At 36.8% G+C, this 18,281-nt stretch overlaps 1 long non-coding RNA gene across 1 annotated transcript; it reads left to right on the forward strand.

The window, feature by feature from the left end:
• Positions 1-4,210: 4,210 nt before the first annotated feature.
• Positions 4,211-5,796, forward strand: LOC110699103. The gene is made up of 2 exons (XR_002506854.1): positions 4,211-5,009; positions 5,130-5,796. It is a non-coding gene; the product is annotated as an uncharacterized LOC110699103 (long non-coding RNA).
• Positions 5,797-18,281: the final 12,485 nt, after the last annotated feature.

Here is an 18,281-nt window from a genome sequence, read left to right on the forward strand (position 1 = left end):
ATCAGCCCGTATATCTTTGGAGCCAATTTTCGTGAACTTTTGGTCAGTTTTGGGGTTTTAATATTTCACAAAAAAATGTTCCTCTCAAAACATCCTTGAGGTTAGGCTCAAGAATCACCCAATTCAGAGCTATATTGAAGGAGTTATGGCCTCTGCAAGTTCTACCTATTCTTCCAACGCAAATCTAATTCTCTTAAATCCTATTCCTTTAGTTTCTTCATGGTTAGTTTTCTAAAATATAAATACCTATTTCAAAGCTATTATTTTATATTAAAGTATTATTTTTAAAAGAGTTTTATAGTCCATGCACATTAGATTTGGGTTTATGTCTAAAGATGTTGTGATAACCTTATGGTTATGTTAATTGCAAGGTGTATTCGTGATTAAACTTTGAAAGTGCGAAGTGTTGATTGATATTCGGAATCAAGGTACGTTTAGGTGGCTAGATACCTTTGAAATTGATTGGATTGAATAAGAATGTTTTACATGATTTTTATGATGATTGAATTAAATTATGATTTATGCAATAAAGCATGTGTTAAAAAAATGGTTTTTATAAATAAATTGGAGAATTGATTTTATATCATGTTTTGAATAAAATTATTATCATGTTTTGAAAAGGTTTGATTTTGAACACAAATAAAAGGAGTTTTGAATTTTGTTGGAATTTTGAAATTGGAAAATGATTTATTAAATTATTATTATTAAAGCTTTACAAGCATGTTGATAGTAATCCCACTATGCGGATTTGGTAGATAAGACTTTGGACTTTGTATGATTGAGTCTTTCCTCAAGAATTTCCATGAAATAGTAGGAGACTAGCTTAGGGGGTGTGCACACTTGGGTGAGGAATTGGTTTTTAAAAGAGGAATTGGTTTTATAAATCGTTTTATCAAATTATTGAATTATTGGAATTGGTTTTGAATCATGAGTTTTGGAATTATATTATTGGAATTGGTTTTGAAATTTTGAGTTTGGAATTTATTGGATTAACATTGGAATTGGTTTTAAAAGCATGTTTGCAAATAATTTGAATTTACTTATCTTGCACTTATTGTACTTAGCATATTTTGCTAATCCGTATTTCCTATTTGTTTTGGTTTGTTCTGTTTACCTTAATGGTAAGCAGTGTTGACTATTTTCAGGTGTAGTCAATATTTGAGCATATAATGGGAGTCCAGGATGTTCTTCACCTATATTAGGAATGTTGGTCTTTGTTTATTTATGAGTACTCATGACAATGATTTCTATTTATAGCTATTATTAATAAAGAATTTGAGTTTTCGCTGCAAAGTATTTGTTTTGGTTAGTAGTTTTGGTAGCCTTGCGTAATTACGCGGCAGTAATACGCCTAAATCTATCTCTAGATATAATTATTCGTATTATACTGGTATTTCCGTAGAGGAAGATTTGGGGGTGTTACACTACTATCCTTTTTTCTCGCTTTTAATATAGAAATCATGCTTAGGATGTTATCATGCTTTCTAATATCATGTTTAGGCTAAAGCTTTGATTTTTATTTAGTGACATGCTAGGATTTGTTATTAATCCGTTTAGTATCATGCCTAGGATCTTACTAATTATACTATTGATGAGATTATGATTATATTGATTATGATGAAGATTGTTGTGTCAATTATACATTGCTTGGTTATTCATTATTCATTGTTATTGCTTGAGCACACCCTCTTTCTGCAGGTTTAAAGGGAATTTTTACTTGAAATCACTCCTAATAAGATAATTTATAATTTGATTTTAGGTTTAATATGATTTTAATTCAAGTGATCGCCAATAATAGATTTATTTGTGCATTAATAATCAACCAACGTAGATTAAACAGGTTTAGGGCTAACTTGTTGTATGTATGTTAATTGGAAAGCGTACATAAATATCATAAGAATTAAGTAGAGGCCGATTTAGGGCTAGTTCAATCTCTTTTAGGTTATATTCGTACCATCATCCCCGAATATCCAGTCATGGTTCCGAACCACTATGGAGTTAGAGATCTACGTGATCATGGATGGGGTGTAACCTTCACACCCGTGAACGGTTTACAAGTTCCTAAAACTTGTTGGCGACTCTTTTATCTCTAGCTTCTTCCCCTTTGGGCGCCACCATGCTTTAATGCATGATCACAGTGGAGCTCAAAGTTGATGTTTGAAATATTCCCTACAGTACCTGATTCTGAATTTATTTCTATACTAACTTTCTGCCATTCTTATGCTTGTGGAGGACATTTCGGACCTAAGAGGACCGCACGCAAGGTTTTAGAGAGTGGTTTCTACTGACCATCAATTTCAAAGATGCATATGAAATTTGTAAGGCTTGTGACAAATGTCAAAGGACAGGTACATTAGGTCCTAGGAATGAAATGCCCCAAACCCCTATTTTGTTTTGTGAAATTTCGACGTTTGGGGTATGGATTTCATGGGACCCTTTCCATCTTCCTCTGGTTTTCAATATATTTTGCTAGCTGTAGATTATGTTTCGAAATGGATGGAAGCTATAGCACCCGTACCGATGATTCTAAAGTTTTTGTAGAATTTTTGAAATTAAATATTTTTGCTAGATACGAACTCCCAAGAGCTATCATCAATAACAAGGGGACACACTTATGCAACAAAACAGTAGGAGCTCTCTTAAAGAAGTATAATGTGTTTCATCGAGTGTCCACTGCGTATCACCCACAAACAAATGGACAGGCAGTGGTTTCAAATCGGGAAATCAAGTCCATTCTCGAGAAAACTGTGAATCCAAATAGAAAAGATTGGAGCCTCCGCCTCAACGATGCTTTGTGGGCGTACAGAACAACGTATAAGACGCCAATTGGGATGTCTCCATATAGGCTTGTTTTCGGCAAACCTTATCACCTTCCGGTAGAATTAGAACACAAAGCCTTTTGGGTCGTGAAGCAATGCAATATGGAGATGGATGCAGCAGGTGAGCAAAGGAAACTTCAGTTGCAAGAATTAGAGGAAATTCGGAATGATGCTTTTGAGAATGCAAGAATTTATAAGGAGAAGACTAAGGCATTCCATGATGAGTGCATCACACGAAATACATTTACAGTGGGGCAAAAAGTTCTCTTGCACCATTCTCGGCTCAAACTCTTTCTTGGTAAACTTCGTTCTCGATGGGTGGGGACGTTTGTTGTTACCAAGGTGTATGACCATGGTGCGGTGGAGATTCGTAGTGAGGACACGGGGAAGGAGTTCAAGGTGAATGGTCATTGACTCAAGTCGTACTATGAGGGTTATCAGGTCCAAAACATTGAAGTGATGGAGCTAGAAGCTCCAAATCGTGAAGACTAGTATGCTGGAAAGGCGTCGAGCTAATGAGGATAAATACAACGCTCTTGGGAGGCAACCCAAGTTTAAGACTATTTTCTGATAGTTTATTTTCAATTTTTTTTCTCGTCATTTTATTTTCAATTTTATATTTTGTTAAAAAAATAATAAATAAAAAAAAATCAGCTCAGAAATTTCATCTGCTCTTATTTTTAAGCCCTTTATATTCTAGAAATTAATTCTGCTTTGATTTGGTGTCAGTTGTTGTAGGACAATAAGATTGGCTGGAACACAACCAACTGACCAACTGCTGGTGGAGTCAAAGCTGAGCTAAAACAACACTGGCCTATATCTGAAAGTGTTTGCAGCAAGAAATTATGAGCAGGTCCAAGCTTGGTGGATGCCAACGGGGAAATACACAGTCAGTGTTCACAGTTAGCTAACTTCATCCAGTGAGCTTGTTTCCTTTTCTGTTCTATATATCTCCTTTATTCATCTTTGTCCTATATTCTTTCACAGTCACACATTGAGGGCAATGTATGAATTAAGCTTAGGGGGAGTGCATTCAGTTCTATTTCTTGGTATGGTATTGACTCTGGTAGTTTGTTTTTGGACAGTGCTTTGCATATATGATTCAATATCCATTCTCCAATGCTTAAATTTGGCTTATAGACTTGTATGTATGCAGAAAAAAAATAATTTGAAAAAAATTATTCTTTAAATAGTTGCTAACCTGGTGGAAGTCAATGTTGTGGTATTGTAATAAGAAATAAATGATTTAGGCATTAAGGTATTTGCATCACATAAGCCTAAAAGCTTACCAATAACACGATTTGTCAAAACCCAATCTGATCAGCCTATTTTTCTGATTACCCTTATGAGTCATTGTGTGAAAAATGAAATTCACCATTCTTTGAGATTAGTAGAGCATATGCACTGTGAAGTGGATTATTGTTGTTATAATTTGAGCTGGTGGTGTTGTTTTTATTCAAATAGTTTCATATTGAAGGCTCTACGTACCAATGTAAGCTAAGGGCTCTTAAAAAAATAAACAAATAAAATAAAAAAAAGTGAAAAAAAGAGAAGAAAAATTCAGTTGAGCCCAATATGTACGTGTGATATTTATGTATCTTGATTGAGTAACTCGAGTTAGTAAATCCGTAGGGGTAGCTTAAAACCTAGTACCTTGGGCCAATTGGACCGGGAGCCACTGGTTGAAAGCTCGCTACATGGGTTATATATGACATTAAGAGTCATGAAACACTTTAAAAAAAAAATTAAATAAATAAATCATGGAGATTCAATACTGATGAGATAAGATAAGATATCATATTTTGTTTGTGGTGTTGAATACTTTGCTCTACTAGTCTTAAAATCTTTATCACCACTCTTAAATACTACCTGAACCTCACTCTACCGTAGGCCCATCACATCCTTAATTTAAGTCCTAATGATCTTCTGAGTTATTCTGCCACCTTGTTGATTGAAACTAGGCTGTGATTGTTTTAAGAGTTGGAATTTGGCTTTACAAACTCATAAAAATGATTTTCCTTCGATCTGCATATGTACTTGACTTGAAGCTGTTATTGAGCTAAGTGGAGTAATTGTAACATGTCAGGTTGCATATTGTTATATCAAGAGTCTAGCTCCTTTGTAACTTCATGTCTTTGCTTGAAGACAAGCAAAATTATAAGCTTGGGGGAGTTTGATAGGATCGTTAAAGTATATTATTTATATATTTTAAACTCATGATTTTATATCGAAATTTGATACTTTAAGAGTATTATAAGTATTTTCTTTCTTGGACACGAGATACTACTGTTTTTATTTATTTGTTTGTAGGAAAGAAGATTATGGTAGCAAAATGCATTTGACCACTGCTCGGATCAAAAGAAGCATAGCTCACAAGACTGAAGTAAGTCACATATTTTAAGCCCAATGATGTTTGACTACAAATAACCACGTGGGCCTTGAGGTACACCAAAGAGTTTCAGTCACTGTTCTTGCGAGTAAGGTACAAATAAACCCTTGAGCGATTTTTGTGGGAAATCAAATTGTCAAGCAAGAAAAGATAGAGATGGAATCGGCTGAGGATGGGAGCGAAATACTCAGAGTAGCTGAGATGAATAAAATGCTTCTTATCTTTCTGTTAGGGGATTATCATAGTTATATTTTGGGGAATTTTCTGGGCGAGGTTCAGAGGGGTAAAATTGATGAACTTCATCTGAATTTGGCGAAGTATCTAGCAGGGGATAAGCAAGATGGACTAGTCGAGGCAACTCGATTCAGCTTATGTTTACTCTGATTCTTACTAGAAGATTTGGTACTGTATTTATGTTTTCATTTTCTTTTCATTCGATTTCAGCCTTAGTTTATCTTAGAATAGTAGTAGTATAAGTTTTGCTTTGGAGAATAAAAATGAAAGTTAGTGCTTTCACTTTGTTATTTTGCTCATGAATGCGTCAGTACTAGCTCTTATGCAATTTGCTATATTAATTTAATTCGGCTATTTGCTTAAATTTCATTTATTTGCTTTGTTAATTAGTTTGATTATGATTTGTATGTTTTCTATTATAGTTACCTCAATTTTTGTTATGTCAGGCTAAATTATTACTGGAGTAGGGAGGTAAGTTATGTATTGGATTATTGGATTGTGAGAATAGATATGTTGTAATTCTTGGGTATTATGTTTATTTCTTAATTGGTTTGATAATCCGTTTAAATATTACGAACTAGTTGATTATATTTGAGATTGGCCATCTTTGGTGTAATTTGCTAGTTTGACGACTAGAGTATTAACTTGTGATTCGTAATTGTCCTTGTTAATTCCCATTAGTAGTAAGTAGGTGCTTAATAGGTGACTAAAACTTGTTAATAACGCCTAAGATTATCAACCCTTTGAGTTGCACGAGTCCGAGTTTGTGAGATTTGTGGCTTAAGTTAACTACTCCCTTGTTATTAATGCTACTAATTAATCGAGTCTAGAGAGCCTGTTCTAGATTATTATTTGGTAAGACAATATTCCAAGAGCTTGTTTGGTCTATTTGCAATTAAGGGAAGTTTCGAATGCTTGTTTGTGTTCATTGGTTAGCATTAAGATATAGTCATGATTATATATAATTCGATGGTCAATTGATACTCCAATGCGATAATACGTCTCCCGATTCCGTACTTTATTATTCTTGATTTTTATTGTATCCCCATTTTTATTAGTTTATTTCTCCGCACTTTATTTGTTTTCTAGTTAGTATTTTATTTTTAGATTATATTTTCCTTATTCAAAACAGGGGTTTCTAACTTATACCAGTAATAATTTGATAATCCAATTCTCTTTAGGATCGAACCTAGATTACCTTACTATATTTTAGGAGGTTTTAGTTAGGTTTATTTTTGGTAGACTCGCGAAATTCGTAACAGTCCCTCCTAAGTGGCTGAGAGCTTCCCATGAATGCGGCTTTTTTGCACTGCTGCAGAACTCCGAAGAACCAAGTCCCCAATCTTGAGTTGTCTTGCATTGACCCTTCGGCTGTAGAACTTGCTGATTCTTTGTTTGTATGCAGTCATTCTGTCTCGGGCCGAATATCTGACCTTATCTAGAAAATCGAGGGATTATTTCATGAGTTGTTCATTTTCTTCGTCTGAGAAGTGGTGCACCCGTAGACTTTTTGCGCTAATTTCCACTGGAAGGACGACTTCGGATACATACACCAGCTCAAATGGCGAATGTCTTGTGGCCTCTTTTTCGGTTGTTCGAAGTGACTAGAGGGTTCTTGGGAGTTCCTCTATCCACTTGGATTTTTGATCCTCAACCCTCTTCTTGAGTGCGTTGAGAATCTGCTTTTTTGCTGCTTCGGCTTGACCGTTACTATAAGGAACGGTGTCCTTTGAACAAGTGTATTATTCCGATAGAGGGTTTGAAATTAAATATAAAGCTAATTATTCAGTGAGGTCAAGTGATCGGAATGCCTAGCTGGAGGCCGCTTTCGATCAGTAATATTAATGAATAATTAATATTACAGCTTAATCTTGACTGAACCCTTCGGGTCACACCCAATCGTGTAACCAAACTAAAACAACGAATTAATCCGAAGGATTAAATGAGTCAATAGAGTTTTACGAACAAAGACGTCGGATTAAGAGCTTAGAGCGCCGAAACCGGCGTCGAGCGTCGAGTCGATTTAGGAATCGACGAAGACGAGAAAAATAATCAAATAATATATCGTGCTAAAATTGCAGCATGGTAGCAACTCAGCCAAGGGAAAGGCCGCCATTTGGGCGTGCCTTGGAGCCCAAGGGTTGAGGTCGGTCTTCCTTGCATTGACCAAGTATGCCATGCACATGGGGTTGGTGGGTTTATGCTTGCCCTCCAAGGATGGGTTTGTTGTCCTTACCTACTTCCTCTTTATGTGATGACACTTGTCATTTGATTATTGTTTCATAACTTTTAATTTAATTTAAAATTAAATTAATTCATGTTTTACTCACTTTACCAACTATCCCACATTGAAAGATGATGAGAATTCTTGAGGAGATTTCTCTATAAATACTCATCATGGGGTATTGAGATTTTCACTTGAGTTAGTGAACTTTAAGGGATCTCCAAGAATGGAAAACCTTTGTTCTAATAACTCTAAGTTATTTTGGTCTAGCCCCGACTAAGCTTCGGGGTAAGGGCCTGCTCGGTTCGGTAGCGAGGGTGTTAGCCGTTGGAGGTTCGTGCATTTGCGGGACTCTACGCTTTCAAGTCCGAGCTCTAAGTAAGAGCGAAGCACGCTTCAAGGATAATGATTCTTTCTCTCTCTTCTTGTTAATAACGTGATTAAGGTTTTAATACATGCTTAGTTACTTTAATTTGTGTGCGGATTTTGGGCGGGTTTCCTTCCGCGTGGTGTTGGACATCACGAAACCCAACAACGGTATCGGAGTCGCGTGCATTTAATTATTGTAACTTATAATTAATAAAGGTGATTTAAATGGATTTAAATTTCTAGTTTTGCTTTCTAAATGTATTAGAAGCTCGGTTTTTTTTAATTAGTTTAATCTTGTATTTATACTAATTTTGGCTAAAGAACCCAGATTTCGACCCAAAACTAGTGAGTTTTGGGTGGAATCGATGTTCCAAATTGTTTTTGAACCACTTTGTAGAAGCTCCAGAAGCCAAAATCCACCAAAAAACATGTTTTTCGAGGGGTTTATCGTTTTTGACGAAAAAATTTTAAATTTTTAAACCTTGATTAATTATGGCATGTTAATGTTAGATTATGTGTATGGATACACCATCAATCTACTGCAATAATAACCCTTATTAAGCATATTATGAAGTCATATTTGGTGCTTAATTTGGTGAGTTCATTTTTCACATAAACTTGCAATTTCAATTCACATTTTTGCAAATTAATTGCTTCAAGTGTGAATGTTTACGGTGAATTTGTATTTTTGAAGCCCCTAAAATGTTAAAGATCCAATCTTTAACTGTTTATTTGGTTGGAACTTAACTTTCTAAATTCCATGTTGAACTAATTTTGATTTTAATCATTTATAAGTTGATTAAAGTCTTAAAAGTTCAAACTTGTGATTGAAATTTGATTACTCTTCATATTGGAAGGATGTAATTTTTCAAGTTTACACAAGTTAGTGTTGGAAAAATTTTCATTGGATGATTGTGTTTATTTTTCCAACTCCTATTATTTTGTCAAATATCATTATTAATTTATGTTTGGTTAAATTAATTGTGAGAATAGCCCTCAACTTTTGTAACATCAAGTTGAGCCAAAAATAATTTAAAGAATGATTCTTGAATTAATTTTGGTTTGTGCACTAAAAATTGAATTTATTTAAGTTGGACTTATTTTATTTTCGTTTTTGCTTAATATTGGTTCTAAAAATAATTTATAATTAATTTTATATCACACAAAAAATTGGGATATAATCCCGAGGCACAAGCACGCAAATTGAGGCACAAAGCCCCAAGCACATCTCTCGGCAAGCTGGACTGCTTGCGCAGCCCGCATGTGGCTGCCAAGGAGTGCGGGACAGGTGCATCTATGTGTACGTGAGTGTGTGTGTGTGCGAGCATTGGTGCGCTTGGTGCGGCATTGGTGCGATGCATGGGCTGCGATGTGCGGCTGCGGCCGGCACGAGCTCGCATAGTAGCAAGCCTTTGAGGCCCTCACTTGCTGGCGTTGCAAGCATGCTGGTGCGGCCAGCATAACGCACTTGGTGCGATACTGTCAGCCGCATGCAGGTGCTTGGCGCAGAAAGTGGATGTGCGAGGGGCAGCAGCCACGTAAGGCAGCCATGGCTCGGTGCCTAGCAAACCAAGCCTTGTTGCTTGGTGTTGGGCACTCGAGCATCATAGGGTTATGTGATTTTTGCCGTTTTTAATTATTTATTTAATTATTAAAACGAGGCTAGGCTTTGGTTTTTCCCGGCACTTACAAAATAATTTGGGCAAAATTTGGGTAAATCAGCTTAATTAAATTAATTGGATTAATTTTAATTAAGTTGGATGCGGAATTTAGTGGGAGCTTCATTGTTATTTGAGCTATTTTTTTGCGTTTAATCACATAATCGGTTAACAACTTTGACTAGTTTTTAATTAGGTGTGTTAATTGAATTAACCACCTAAGTTAGTTACTAGTTTGCGCGTGTTTTTCTTTATTGCTTGTTTTAATTTGTAACATGCATGGGCCATTTACGTTAGTGAATGGATGAATGGAATAAATATTCTAATTCAAGTTTTACAAAATGGCAACTAGTGGGACCTGACTAGGATAGTAAATACGGATTGTGATCCGTTTTGTATTTTTGTAAATCTAAGTACAGACTGCGTGCCGTTTAGTATTTTTGTACCTTAATATTTAGATTAGTCCTAGTCTTATTAGTAGTTGCATAATTGATGGTGATGTCTCGAAGACGGCGTTTATAAGAAGACGAGCCAAGACGAAGGCCTTTGAAGATTCGAAGACTCAAGATCAAGGGGTCATGCTAGTTGCCAAATGCATCTTTAATTATGCTCTATATATTATACTCTATATATTTTGCATGTTTAGGATTTCGAATGTTGTGATGATTAGTTTAGTTCACTTAAATTAACCAACATAGAAACCCTAAGTCCCAAAGAAAATTGAGTTAAATCTGCCATTCCAAAATGACACTTACGGAACTAATGAGAATAGTAATGGGTTGTGCCAAAGTACATCATTACTACTTTCCTAGGGAAGTAAGGTATGCTGATGTGCTTCCCAAAGCAAGGCATCGCATACACGTTAGTTTTTGGTTAGACTCAACAATATCAGTAAGGAGTCATTAGATGTCGTGGCAATGGAGATAAAACGTCAAGAAAGCATTAGATGCAACGTTCTTATCGAACCAAGAGTAGCTTAGAGCTATTAGCAATTGGATTGCTTACCTTAAAATATTAAGTGTTAAGACAAGCCAAATCATGCTTAATCACTTTTTGATTTTTGGGATCTTGGAATCGTTTTATTTTCTCCTAATTGGGACAAATTTTAAATGTGTGGATAAAACGCTTAATAAGATTGAAAATTTGCATGTATGCTTTAAATTTCAAACTTATTGGTTTTATGAATGGTTTTTCATTGCAAATTCTTTCAATTGTAGAATCATGTCTGCAACTAATACCAACAACAACTAATTTTCACTTCGTTAAAGAAAAGTTGAATGGGACAAACTTCCTTGACTGACAAAGGAAATTGCGTATAGTTCTCATGCAAGAGCAAAAGGAATATGTCCTTGATGAGGAAATGCCCGACGCTCCTGATGAGGAGGTCACTCAAGCTGCCTTAAATTGATGGCACGCTACCAATCGGGATTTCAAATGCATCATGTTGGCCACAATGTCTCCGGATCTCCAAAAGACCTTCTTTGGAAAGGAGACGACTTTTGAGATCATTTTTGAACTTCAAAATATGTTCCAAGAGCAGGTCTGAATTGAGTGGTTTGAGACCTATGGGCGGATCCTTGAGAGCAAGCTTAAGAAAGGAGAGCCGGTTAGCCCACATGTACTTAAAATGATTGGATTATTTGAGAACATGGAAAGGCTCGATGTTGGGTGCTCAATCAAGATGGAAATTGACATTATTATCCACTTGCTGCATAAAGGTTATGATTAATTCAAGATGAACTATAATATGCACGGCATGGAGTAAACCCTCACCGAGCTTCATGGAATGTTGAAGCAAGCTGAGTAAACGCTTAAGGATGAGGGGAAGCATGATATGCATGCTTAGGGTCAAGAAGGGCAAGCCGTTCAACCGCTCGGGCAAGAATAAAGGCTTTAAGGGGAAGGGTAAGAAGACCTTTCCGCCTAAGTCAAGAGCTACCAAGGGCAACAAGGATAAGAAGGTAGCCTCTTCCCAATTTGATTCCGAATGTTTCTATTGCAAGAAGAAGGGACATTGGAAACGGGATTGGCTCAAATTCAAGGAAGATAAGAAGAACGACATCGTTGCTTCTGGATCAGGTATCTATGTTATAGACCTTAACTTTACTAGCAAAGCTTCATGGGTATTAGATTACGGATGTGGCTCACACCTTTGTTCCAATGCTCAGGGACTAAGGAAAAGTAGAAGGCTAGTGAAGGGAAAAGTGGAACTCCGGGTCGGCAATGGAGCAAGGATTGCGGCCGTATCCGTTGGGACACTTAATTTGTCTTTGCCCTCTGGGCTTGTTTTAGAACTTTAACATTATTATCATGTTCCAAACATTGCCAAAAACATTATTTCAATTTCGGCGTTGGACGCCAAGGATTTGAATTTTGGATAAAAGACAATAGTTGTTCATTTTATCTCAATAATGTTTTATATGGTACGACACATTCAGAAAATGGTCTTTATTTGCTTTCTCTAGACAAACAGGTTTATAATGTTAATGATACCACCAAAAGAGCTAAGACCATTGAGTCGAATCAAACCTACTTGTGGCATTGTCGTCTTGGCCACATTAACATCAAACACATCAAGAAACTTCTGCATGAAGGGATTCTTGATTCATTCGACTTAGAGTCGTTTGAAAACTACGAAGGATGCTTACTAGGCAAGATGATAAAGTAGCCATTCTCCAAGTTGGGAGAAAGGGCTAGTGACTTATTGGGTCTTATACACACGGATGTATGTGGACCAATGAGCACAACCACAAGAAATGGTTGTCGCTATTTTATCACTTTCACGGACGACTTTAGTAGATATGGTTGTGTCTACCTTATGTCGCACAAATCTGAATCTTTTGAGAAATTCAAAGAATTTCAGAGTGAAGTGGAAAATCAGCTAGGCAGGAAAATCAAAGCACTTTGATCGGATCGAGGTGGAGAGTATTTGAGCTACGAATTCGACAATCATTTGAAAGAACATGGAATTCTCTCAGAATTGACACCTCCTAGAACTCCACAATGGAATGGAGTGTCCGAAAGGAGAAATCGAACTTTGTTAAACATGGTTCGATCAATGATGGGTCTTAGCAATCTTCCTATCTCTTTCTGGGGACACACACTTCTAACCGCGTCACTCACACTGAACTAAGCTCTGCCAAAAGCTGTCGAAAAGACTCCATATGAATTATGGACGAAGAAACCTCCATGGTTGGCTTTTCTTAAGATTTGGGGTTGCGAAGCATATGTCAAAAGACTCCTATCTGACAAGCTTGCACCAAAATCTGACAAGTGTTTCTTTATGGGCTATCCAAAATAAACAAAGGGGTATTACTTCTACAACCAGTCTGAGAAAAAAATATTTGTTGTTCGAGATGGTGTCTTTTTGGAAAAGGAGTATCTTTCCAAAATGACAAGTGGGAGGAAAATCGAACTTGATGAAGATCGAGAGGATGAGAAACAAAGTCAACCTGACAAAACTGACAATCAAAGTGCTTTAGAAGTAGCTGTTGACATTGATCAGAGTTAAACCGACAATGTGCAAAGTCAAAATGACAAAGAAAATGCTCAACCTATTACCCTGCGTAGGTCGCAAAGGCCAAGATCTCAACCAAACAGATACCTCGGTGTTGTCTTAACCGAGGATCAAGACATCCTAGTTGTGGATGGAGATGAGCCAGCGACATACAAACAAGCTATTACGACACCAACTCTACAAAATGGCAAGATGCCATGAAATCTGAGATGGACTCCATGTTTGAAAATCAAGTCTGGGACTTGTTTGATTTGCCCGAAGGTTACACACCTATCGGTTGCAAATGGATTTTAAAGTTGAAAACCGACAAAGATGGAAATGTATATGTATACAAAGCTAGATTGGTGGAAAAAGGTTACAGGAAAATTCACGGCGTTGATTATGATGAAACCTTTTTGCTAGTCGTCATGCTTAAGTCTGTCTGGATTATCCTAGCAATTGCCGCATATTATGATTATGAGATATGGCAAATGGACGTCAAACCGCCTTCCTTAATGGGATTTTGGATGAAACAATGTACATGACACAGCCGGAAGGTTTTGTAGATCCAAACAATGTTGGGAAGGTATGCAAGCTTAAGAAGTCCATTTATGGACTAAAGTAGGCAAGCAAAAGTTGCAATCTGCAATTCGATGAAGCCATTAGTGAGTTTGGTCTTAGCAAAAATCCAGATAAGTCTTATATTTACAAGAAGATCAGTGGGAGTGACATCGCATTCCTCATCTTATATGTCGATGACATATTGCTCATTGGAAACAACATTCCAATGTTAGAGTCTGTAAAGGCTTGGCTTGGAAAGTGTTTTTTCAATGAAGGACTTGGGAAAGGCACAGTACTTATTGGGCATCAAGATCTATCGGGATAAATATATAAGGATGATTGGATTGAGCCAAAGTACTTATATCGATAAGGTACTGGCACGATTCAATATGGAGGAAGCCAAGAGAGGCCACTTACCCATGTCACATTGCACAAGTTTCAACATGAAACAGTGTCCGAAGACACCTAATGAGCGAGAGAGGATGAATTAGATTCCATATGTTTCGCTTATTGGATCGATCATGTATGCATGATATGTACTAGGCCGGATGTATCGTATGCCTTGAGTGCTGCGAGCCGATACCAATCAGACCCAGGAGAGGCGCATTGGATTGCGGCCAAGAATATCCTAAAGTACCTAAAAAGGAACAAGGATAAATTTCTGGTCTATGGTGGGAGTAAGGATTTGGTTGTTGAATGTTATACTGACGCAAGCTTCCTGACTGACAGAGATGACTTCAAGTCACAATCAAGATACATGTTCTGTCTTAATGGAGGAGCGTTTAGTTGGAAGAGTGCTAAGCAAAGCACGACTGCAGACTCTACAACTGAAGCCGAATAGTTGGCAGCTTCGGAAGCAGCTAAGGTGGCAGTTTGGATTTGTAAGTTCATTGGTGAACTTAGTGTTTTCCCTTCAATAAAGGGATCAATAGACCTTTACAGTGATAATAGTGGGGATATTGCTCAGGCCAGGGAGCCAAGGAGCCAAGGAGCATCAGAAAGTCAAACATGTCATGAGGCGATTTCACATGATAAGGGAATGGAAGTCCGAGGATGAAATCAGAATTTGCAAGATTGGAACGGACGACAATGTAGCTGATCCACTCACTAAACCTTTGCCTCAAGTGAAACACAACAAGCTCGTTGAGGCAATGGGAATCAGGCACATTGGAGATTGGCTTTGATTTCCCTGTTTGTGTTTTTTAATTAAGTTGTGGAGATCTTAATGTAAAACACCATGTTAAACCATTCATTTATGGAGTAATTTAATTTTTCTGTAAATTATTATTCCATTTCTATTTAATTGTGGTTTAGAATTAAATAATGAGTCCATTCGATTTGAACATTCAAAATAGGGTATCAAGACCATGTCTTGGATAACGAAACACCTATTAAGTGAACGTTGAATATCATATCGAAATTATCCCTAATTGAGGTCATTTGAAAGTTGGACGACTAATGACCGGGTGAGATTAGTGTGAAGTATGATTTATAGCACCGTTTCTTGTGTTACAAGGACAAAATTATCATAAATCATTTGCACAGGTATCAGTTTGGAACTATGCCGGATCAACCTATGAGAATACTTTAAGAGATTTAACAATCGTCATAAGTATATCGCTCATTATGGCTATCAGAACCTCTTTCCTCGACCATGAGTGTTGTTAGTTCTCTTGTTTGAGTACTAGTTCGCTTTGATGTTGTCAAACTTCTACTGTAAAAGGGGATTATATAGGGAAAAGTTGGGCAGCTAGGGCTCTTAGTAAGGGAAGATAACAATGCAAGACTTGGAATGTCCCCCTGTTAACAATAGGGAACATGTCTTTGTTGTTAACAAGGCCTATCGAAGAGCGAGACTGTGATAATGCATGGCCGTGCTCAGATGGATTTTAGAAATCATCTGCTTATTGACAGTCGAACTCGGAAATCGAGAAACACTTCTAGATGTAATAAGGATGACGAAGAATCTTACCTTATATTTCATGAAGAGACATTAAGTGACATTGTAAAAAGGTTATACACAATTAGCACACTTGTCCGGAAGGGCAAGTGGGAGAGTAAAAGGAATGGTGTCCTTCGAACAAGTGTATTATTCCGATAGAGGGTTCGAAATTAATTAGAAAGGTATTTATTTAGTGAGGTCAAGTGATCGGTATGCCTACCTGGAGGCCGCTTCCGATCAGTAATATTAATGATAATTAATATTACAGCTTAATCTTGACTGAACCCTTCGGGTCAAACCCAATCGTGTAACCGAACCGAAACGATGAATTAATCCGAAGGATTAAATGAGTTATTAGAGTTTTACAAACAAAGACGTCGGATTACGAGCTTAGAGCGTCGAAACGTGAGCGTCGAGTTGATTTTAGGAATCAACGAAGACAAGAAAAATAATCAAATAATATATCGTGCTAAAATTACGGCATGGTAGCAGGCCCAGCCAAGGGAAAGGCTGCCATTTGGGCATGCCTTCGAGCCCAAGGGTTGAGGCCGGTCTTCCTTGCGTTTACCAACTGTGCCATGCACATGGGGTTAGTGGGTTTATGCTTGCCCTCCAAGGATGGGTTTGTGGTCCTTACCTGCTCCCTCTTTATGTGATGACACTTGTCATTTGATTATTGTTTCAGACTTTTAATTTAATTTAGAATTAAATTAATTCATGTTTTACTTACTTTACCAACTATCCCACATTGAAAGATGATGGGAATTCTTGAGGAGATTTCTTTATAAATACCCATCATGGGATATTGAGATTTTCACTTGAGTTGGTGAACTTTAAGGGATCTCCAAGAAGAGAAAACCTTTGTTCTAATAACTCCAAGATATTTTTGGTCTAGCCCCGACTAAGCTTTGGGGTAGGGGCCGGCTCGGTTCGGTAGCGAGGGTGTTAGCCATTGGAAGTTTGCGCATTTGCGGGACTCTACGCTTTCAAGTCCGAGCTCTAAGTAAGAGCGAAGCACGCTTCAAGGGTAATGATTCTTTCTCTCTCTTCTTGTTAATCATGTGATTAAGGTTTTAATATGCTTAGTTACTTTAATTTGTGTGCGGATTTTGGGCGGGTTTCCTTCCGCGTGGTGTTAGACATCACGAAACCCAACAGTTACTTTATGAATGGAAAAGCGCAGAGTAGGCCAACTTGATGCCGAATTGGTCAGTGTAGACACCTAATTGTTTCTCCCCAAAAACTAAAATCGGTGATAAGTACCTTTCATGTCATTGATTATCGATTTAGGTGAAGAGTTGAAGAGTTTCGTGAATTTCTCCTTTTCTAATCTCTTTTCTAAAATGTTTTCATTCATTTCGTATTTCTAAAATCATTATTTTCATTACCTATTTATGAAAACGTCCAATTTAGTTTAGTTTGGTTTATAATCTGGGTCCAATAATTGTGTAGTTATATGGGTCTTGAAAAGAGCTTTCCAACGATATATTATAAGCTCAAATCCGAGTTATAATGAGGACGTTATGGCCAAAATACTAAAATGCGCCCAAACCAAGCTTTATATGCGGACCCAATGATCATGTGGAGGGTACATTTATCTTAACTGTATTTCTAAACCATTAGGATTAATCTTAATCTTCTAGAATCTTCTAGAAGGTTGTTTTAGATTCTAATTATCCTGTTTTGAAAAGATAATGATTAAGAATTTTATTTCGAATAAAACGAGTGTTTTTAATAGATTTAATTATGATAAAATGAGGATAAGTACGAATATTCGACTAACCCAATTTTATTGGAAGTCGGATTCTGTACGAGTCTTATCTTATGAAAAGCATCGTGCAGTGATGGATCCATCGCACAGCGAGGAAAATATCGTGCATCGATATCCTCATCGCGACGCAATGAAACCTGTTTTATTCCGGATGGAATTCGGATCGTTTTCTAATCTTTTCGATCGTTTTTTCTCTATAAATAGGGGAATATTTCCTCCGTTTTCATTCACCAACAATCATCATCTAATCTCTAAGTTGTAAGCTTTTCTCTCTCTCTCTCTTTCTTAGCCTTAGCCTAAACGCATCACACACCATACGTCCTTTGCGAGACTTGAATATTCCAAGCCCTTCTCGAAGTTGCCTTCGACCTCAACGTGCAAGGTTGATAGTTTTGAGGGTTTGGTCCCAAATCTCTATTTCCATTCATATTTGATTTATTTATTTTATTTTATTTGATCTTTCTTAAAGTGACTAACGTGTGTATTGTTTTGATAGAAAGAGATACGAGGCAACAAAGTGAGTAGATCTACTATCCTTATTCCTTAGATTTTGATATAGAAATCACGTTTATGATATTATTTTAATTCCTAGTATCATGTTAGGATGTCTTTATGATTTCTAGTATCTCGTTAGGATGTTGATTTTGATTTCTAGTATCATGTTAGGGTGTTATTTTAATATTTATAATATCTTGCTTGCTAGTATCATGTTTGGGATATAACTTTGATCTTTATTATTTAGTGACATGCTAGGGTATATTATTAATCCGTTTAGTATCATGCCTAGGATCTTGATAATTATACTACTGATGAGATTA

The sequence above is a fragment of the Chenopodium quinoa genome, unplaced genomic scaffold, assembly GCF_001683475.1.
Source record: "Chenopodium quinoa cultivar QQ74 unplaced genomic scaffold, ASM168347v1, whole genome shotgun sequence".
Classification (NCBI taxonomy): domain Eukaryota; kingdom Viridiplantae; phylum Streptophyta; class Magnoliopsida; order Caryophyllales; family Amaranthaceae; genus Chenopodium; species Chenopodium quinoa.